Source organism: Culicoides brevitarsis, chromosome 2, assembly GCF_036172545.1.
Source record: "Culicoides brevitarsis isolate CSIRO-B50_1 chromosome 2, AGI_CSIRO_Cbre_v1, whole genome shotgun sequence".
NCBI lineage: Eukaryota > Metazoa > Arthropoda > Insecta > Diptera > Ceratopogonidae > Culicoides > Culicoides brevitarsis.
Genome location: NC_087086.1, coordinates 28,835,667 through 28,842,806, shown reverse-complemented (window position 1 = coordinate 28,842,806; position 7,140 = coordinate 28,835,667). Strand labels below are relative to the sequence as shown.

Sequence of the window (7,140 nt, the reverse complement as noted above, 5' to 3'; positions counted from 1 at the left end):
TTCTTTCAGTGAGAAGTCTCTAAATTCTTCAGGATCCATAATGCCATTCGTGCTTCCTAAAAGCAACATTCTTTTGTGTTCCAAATAAGGACAATCGCATAAAATGTGCTCTGCTGTTTCTTCTGCTGAGTGACAAAGGCAAAGTAATAAATCAATGCGTTCAGGAACTGACTCTGAAGTTTTGGCTTTTGTCATTTTTGGTTCTTTTGAATGGCATAACAAATGTTGCTCCGATTCCCTAGTTCATTTTTTCTCAAAATGCTCCTGCTGAAGAAAATAGCTTACTAAGATTTCCATCAAGATGTCATAGGCCGCCTACCTTCCTCCTCACAATAAGTTCGTTGAATCGAATGTTTAACTAAAAATTCATAAATTTCATTATTTGGCAAGTTTTCTCCGGTTTTCGATAATCGGTTTTGGATCTCTAATCCCTTTTAACATTTTTGTACTCCTCACTGTTGTTTACTTTGAGACGAATGAAATTGATAAAATTTTGCATTAGGTCAACTTCTGACATTTTTAATTGTGCCCTGGGTAGGTCAAAAATTTCCAATTGTGAACTGGGTTCGAGGGGTCGCATTTTAGGTCTACCCGTTTTTTTTTCGAATTTTGGGTGATTTCTAGGGCTGCCCGTTTCCGCTGAACTACTCACTCACTCAGTCTCAATGAAATCGTCGCTTTGTTCGGACCGTGTTTACCAAGCGTCGTCGTAAATTGAAGTTTTACTTTGTTTATGTGATCAAAAATTGAGTATTTTTGTAAAAATCTGTCTGGAAAATCCAAAGCAAGAGAAAGCAACTCGGAAAATCGAGTTCTGTGTACGCAAAATACGAAAAAATATTTAAAAGTGAAAATTTTAACGCAAACAAAACAACACAAAAAAAAATATTTGAAGAAAAAAATAATGAAGCCACTCCTGCTTCAATAGTGAAGAAGAAAAACTTGCAAAATAAATTGCAAGAAACCAAAAAGAAATAAATAAAAAGTGTGAAAAATACAAAAAAATCTCTTGGATTACCTCGAAATTCTCTGGATTATTCTCGTCATCGCGCTCATTGTGTCCAAGGTACGTACAGCAGTGTAAAAATTTCGACGAGAATGACATCCACACCCAAATTTTCCTTGAGGATGGATGCGAAAGAGGAAAAGTTGCTTCCCCGAAATCACGAAAAATTCACAAAAATCGCACAAAAAACGTAATAAACTTGGAATGTTGAGAGTGTCGAGAGTTAGCAAGACAAATAATAATAAATAAATGAATGAAAACCAGTTTCTCTGTGTGCACACTTCCTATGTGGTCTACATGCTGTTTCGTACATTTATTATGAGAGAGATATCTTTATTGTTATTATTTAGCTATTCTACCAAACAACCAGCCAACCAACGAAACCGAATCAAGGTGCATAAAACAGCTAGGAGATTTAAATTTTCGACAATTTTTTTTTTCGCGAGACTTATAAGGCAAAAAATTGTGGGGAATTATTCGGTTGCTCAACGAACGAAAAAAGTAAAAGTAAATAAATAGCTCAAGAGGATTAAATTATGCGGGGTGACAATTTTTTTTAAAAGACAATGAAAGGATTAAGTTGCCCTTGGAATGAGTCACGAAGGGATTTGAAGAAAAAGTGTTCAGATAAGCAGTTCAAGGAATAATTTTTTCCGCGAAAATGTATCAAAGTGAAGTCATTTGCTGATTTCTGTGTCAAGTTCTTCCTTATTTTGTGGAAAAAATGTAATAAATCGAGAAATGACAAATGTAGGAAGTCAACGAATGACTGGCGGAAGCTGAATTGTAGTGAAAAATTTAAGATATCGTCTTGATGAATATTAAAATTTGCTAGAATGGCTTAATGGAAGTGATTTTTATGACGATTTTTTAATATTTTATCATTTTTGATATTTCAAGTCACAAAACGGAGCCTTTTTGAAAATTAAGACAGCTGATATTTTTACTAAAAATCTTTCAAAGGGCAAATTCATCAACAATCTCAAGATTTTACTCATTTGAGGAGGAGTGAGAAGACAGATATTTATCTGTCAAGATTTTTTTTTATGTATAAGTGCTGTTCTTGAATAAATCATCATCATCCTCTCGTCAACTCTCTAACAAAAATTTCGAGAAATTTATCAAAATTTTAAAGTTCTGTTATTAAATAGAGCTCAAGTACTTGAAAGCTACAAGAGCAGATCCAATTGCACCCCCCTTTGAAGCTTTAAAAGCACTAAAAATTACAAAAATGACACAAAATTTAACAAAAAAGGTGATTTTATATAGATTTGCACCCCCTTCGTGGTCCGCTGATAGCCCTCTGAATCCGCCCTTGAAAAGCTATTAAATAAGCTTCAAAAGGAGAAACTTTTCGTTCTTTATTCCTCGTTCAAGACCCATTTTTGGTTTACTCTGAGCAAAGTTTCCTTTTAAAGATGAAAGTTACTCACAGAAAAAGTCCCAGAATTGCTCGTAGCCCTCATCGTAGCTCAAAATCCTTTCAACAAGCCATCTGCTAGCCTCGTGTCACGAATAGCTCGATTGATAACAACACGCTTAGTCCAAGTACAAATATAATTAACGTCAATCACGTCAAATATCCTTGACATTTCGTGCATTTCCTAGTAAATAAACGCTCTTATTTGAACAAGCAGAAGGAGGATTAAAATGTTACTCAACAACTCTCTTGTTTACTCGCTGCGACTTCGATTCGATTCGACCATCATCATCATCTATCTCCGCTATTCATCCATATGTTGACATTCAATCCTCTCCTCGCCCATGCGATCGCCTCCTTTTCCACAATGCACACATAAATTATTATTGTTATTTAATTATTGGACAAAAGGCATGCATGTCCAATCAATGAATGAATCGCCGCCATTGTGAGTGCCTCGGATTTTTTTCTCAATAGAAAAATTGTATCAGACCAACATTAAATAAATAAATTAATGCATTGTCGTGTAATTTAATATTTTAATGTAAATTCTTCATCCAAAATTATTGTCTGGCATTTCTTTTTTCTCGCACATGAATCTCACATCGCGGCTTGCGTAGACTTTGTGTCTGTTTAATGCCATGAAATATGTTGTTAATCCTCGTTCCCATACTTATTAGACAAACGAGCGATCCTATTTGATTTTACGATAAATGAGATTATTTCTGTTAAGAGACAGGTTCAGGATATTTTTTTCCCTCGTCGGTCGTAAAAAGATTTAAAAAGAGACGAAGAAACAAAAAAAGAGAAACGTTTCCTTTAATAAATTTTTACATTTTTTTTAAAGACATAATTTTGTCCGAGGTCGTATTACATTCGACTCAATTAGATGTTACATGATATTTGTTGTATCTGTGTATTCAGCGAACGACGTACGTTGCATGGATTTCTCTTCTTATATGTTACAAAAGAAACACTCTTGGATGCCATTATTACAACAACAACAACATCAGCAGCATTGACAAACGTAAATTGTTGCAGTAATGAATGAAACAAAGCGAGTCGAGTGTGGAATGGAGAGACGTTTCATGTTGAATTGTCTTGTTTTTGATAAATTTTTAAAGTTGAGGTGAAAAAATTTAATCTAAAAGGTTAAATCTAGACCTAAAATCGACTCAAAAGATAAAAATTTAACTGAAAAGACATTAAAACTAAAATTTACACTAAAATTAATGATTTAAGGTGAGTTTGTTGAAAATTTGAAAAGTGGTGAGATTTTTTTCATTAGTCAATATTGTTTAAAAGTTAACATTGAATAGTAAATTGGAAACAAAAACTGTCGAAATTTGTCAAAGTTCTGTCTTTTAAAATTAAAATCCCGATATTTATTTAAAAAAGAAATTCAACATAAAAATTTGAAAAGTGGTGAATTTCTATTAAAATTTTTGTTCAAGTTTTTTTGATATTTTAAATAGAATTTTTAACTGAAATGATCGAATTTTGTAAATTTTTGTTTAAAAATCTTCCAAAAACTGATCATTTTGTCAAAATCTAATTTTGATACTTCTAATAAAAAAAAGTGGTGAAAAAAAATACGAAATTTGTGGTGAGTTTCACAAAAATTTGCTTTTCAAGACTAATTTTTATCAAAAAATTATGAGAAAGTACTCAAAATAATTATAATTCTATTTTTTTAAAAAACATTAAAAATTCAAAAAGTTGAAAAAAATATTTTTCTGAACTATTGTGGTGAATTTTTACAAAAATTTTTAATTTCAAATCATAAAAATAAAATTTTTGACATGAAACACCCCATCAAATCGTTAAGTGATTCATCTCTTGCTTCATAAATTGTTGATTAAAATGATTAAGAAACGGCTCGAGCTTCATAACTCTCGAATGAATCACATTCCACACGAAAAAAAAACTCAAAAAGGGCCTTTCTTCGACGATGTTGCACGATGTCGAGACCCTCCCTTCACACATTTCTTTTTTTTTCAGCTCTTTTTTTGTATCTTTTATTTGTTTATTTATTAAATTTTTAAATAAACTCATGAATCATGATTAGATAGTTGTAATAACAAAAGAGCATATGTGAGCAACCAACGAGGCAACAAGGCAAAAAAAAACTTCATTCACTCAATCGAATTGAACAAAAGAACAAACAATGAGGAAGAGTAACATTTTGCGGCTATAATCAAAAACGTTTCATTGTTCGCTCCTCATAGATACGCTGAATTTTTTTTTTATTTGTTATTATTTTCAATATTCATCGCCTTATCAGCTTGCAGTCGTCGTCAATAAGTGTAGTTATGAGGGTCGGTGCTGGTAGAAAAATATAAAAAAAATAAATTAAAATCAATTTCAATGGGAGATATTTCAGAGTTCATCAACTCTTTATGCGTTCTTGAGTGGAACTTCAATGAAAAAAGCAGAATTTCACGCCAGCCACATGCAAAAGTAGAACAGTCTAGTTAATTATTGTCTGACAACGCCATAAAATTACAATATATAATTCGAAATTCTACAAACAACACTGAAAAAAAAATCAATAAAAACATAATTATGAAGGCAAAGCTAGTCTAGAAGGCCGAAATTTGTGTTCGACAAGGGGTTTTAAGCTAATTGCCGTAGACAACTGCATAATTGAGCGACGCGGCGCAGGTACTTTCACTTTAAGGTCGTTTTGTAACAACTTTTTTGCAATAATGTTGCAAGACATTCCTTACCTGATGAACCTTGCACGTGTGGCACGTCGACGACAAACCACCCTGTCTAACCTTGAAAAATTTCTGACCTGCTAAACGCCGTAATTAAAGGGATTTGCGGGTGAATTGATGCATTTTTTGCAGGAATTTCATCAAATTTATTGCCTGCAATTTTTTTTTGCGTCTTCTTCTTCCAGTTACTTAGTAAGTAGCAAAAAACTAAAAAAAAAAAAGAAAACAAAGAGATTGTTTTAATAATAATTTTTAAGTAATAATGGCTCCCATGTACGAATGCATATGTTGCGGTGGTTGCATACTCAAGCATGAAACAATTACGCTCCGCTGCCTTCTTCATGAACGAAAACTTGACGATGCGATGCATAAATTTATTATTGTAGGTCATATGTGTGTTTAAAGAGTCTCGTTGTACGATTTTTTTATGCGAGTATCAAATATCTTGGATTTTTTTTGTTGTGTTTTTGTTATTATTTTATTTTTTTATGATTGTTTGTTATTTATTTACCTCTGTTGTTGTGCCGAACATATGGACTGTGGCGACGTAGATACACGAAGAGAACGAAAAACCAGAATGGATTAAGTATCGAAAGTTAAAGCGAATTGCAAATATTTGGGGCAAAAAGTGGTGGTTACGAGATGAATTAGCGTTGATCGTGATTGTCGTCAACTGAAAAGAGATAAAAATTAATTTTTCTTTGAAAAATATATTTAATGAGAATTTTAGGCATTTTGAGAAAAAAGTCAAATTTTTATAAATTTAAAAAAAAAATTGCTATAAAATAAATATGATATGAAAAATAATTAAAAAATTTTTGAATTTTTTAAGGAGAAAAAAAATATTTTAATAAAAATTAAAATAATTTTAATTTAATTTTGAATTTCATTTTTTAATTTTAATAAAAAATATATTTTTTTTAAATTTTAACCTTTTCACACCAAAATACAATACAAATTTAATAAAAACAAAATAAAATTCAATAATTGTATGATAAATTATTATAAAAAATTAATTATTTTTTAAAAAAATTAAAAAATTTAAAATAAAATAAAATTAAATTAATTTCAAATAATAAAAAAATTATATGAATTTAAAAAAAAAATAAAAATTACAAAATTAAATAAATAAAATTATTTTTAATATTAAATAAATAAAACTAAATATCCAAAATAATATTTATTTAATTTTTTTTCAAAATAATATTTATTTAATTTTTTTTCAAAAAAAATTTGATTTAAAAATAAAAAAATTAAAATTTAAATTAAAATTAAAAAAAATAAAAATAAAAAATTATTAACTAAATTTAAAAATTTTTTTGATTTTTTTATTTAATTTTTTTTTTTTCAAAATGATTTAAAATAAATTAAAATAAAATAATAAAAAAATATTTTTTTTTTGAATATTTTTAATTAATTTTTTTTAAATTTTTTTTAATTAATGTAAAAAATTAAATCAATAGAAAAAATTAAATTTTCTTCAAATTTTCTTCGAACAAGTTTTATTAATTTTTTTTTTAAATTATTTTTATAAAAAAAAATCCTCTAAAAATTTTTTCATATAAACCTAAACCTCCTAACGGTATCTTGACCAAAAACTGCCTTCACTGCCAAACAACCCAAAAACGACCATTTAATCCATCATTCATACCAAAAATAATCCATCAAAACGAACACAAAGTAACAACTACACGAGATAATCAGCGCAAAAATAACGTTCTCAAGTGATGAGATCATTTTCGAAAATTGTTTTTATGCATTTTAAATTTTTATAACATTTTTTCTTCTTTTGATTAATAAATTATCAATAAAAGTGGAATAAAAAAACCGTTTGTGTGCCAAAGGCGAATATATGAAAGTAAAACCGATCATCTCGTGTAAAAAAAAAACTGGATTCATCATCACACTAGTTACTTGTTGTCAGTAACGTGAATTTCCGCTTCTACTTTTTTTTTCATGTGATTTACATTGCGGAACAAAGATTCGCTAGAAAT

General features: G+C 29.4%; 1 protein-coding gene across 1 annotated transcript in view; it reads left to right on the top strand.

The window, feature by feature from the left end:
• Positions 1-678: 678 nt before the first annotated feature.
• LOC134832644 (phosphatidylinositol 4-kinase beta) overlaps positions 679-7,140 on the top strand; it is a 30,778-nt gene continuing 24,316 nt past the window's right edge. The window contains exon 1 of the mRNA XM_063846739.1: positions 679-1,066. The gene's annotated coding sequence lies outside the window, so the exon portion shown is untranslated. The remainder of the gene's footprint in view (positions 1,067-7,140) is intronic.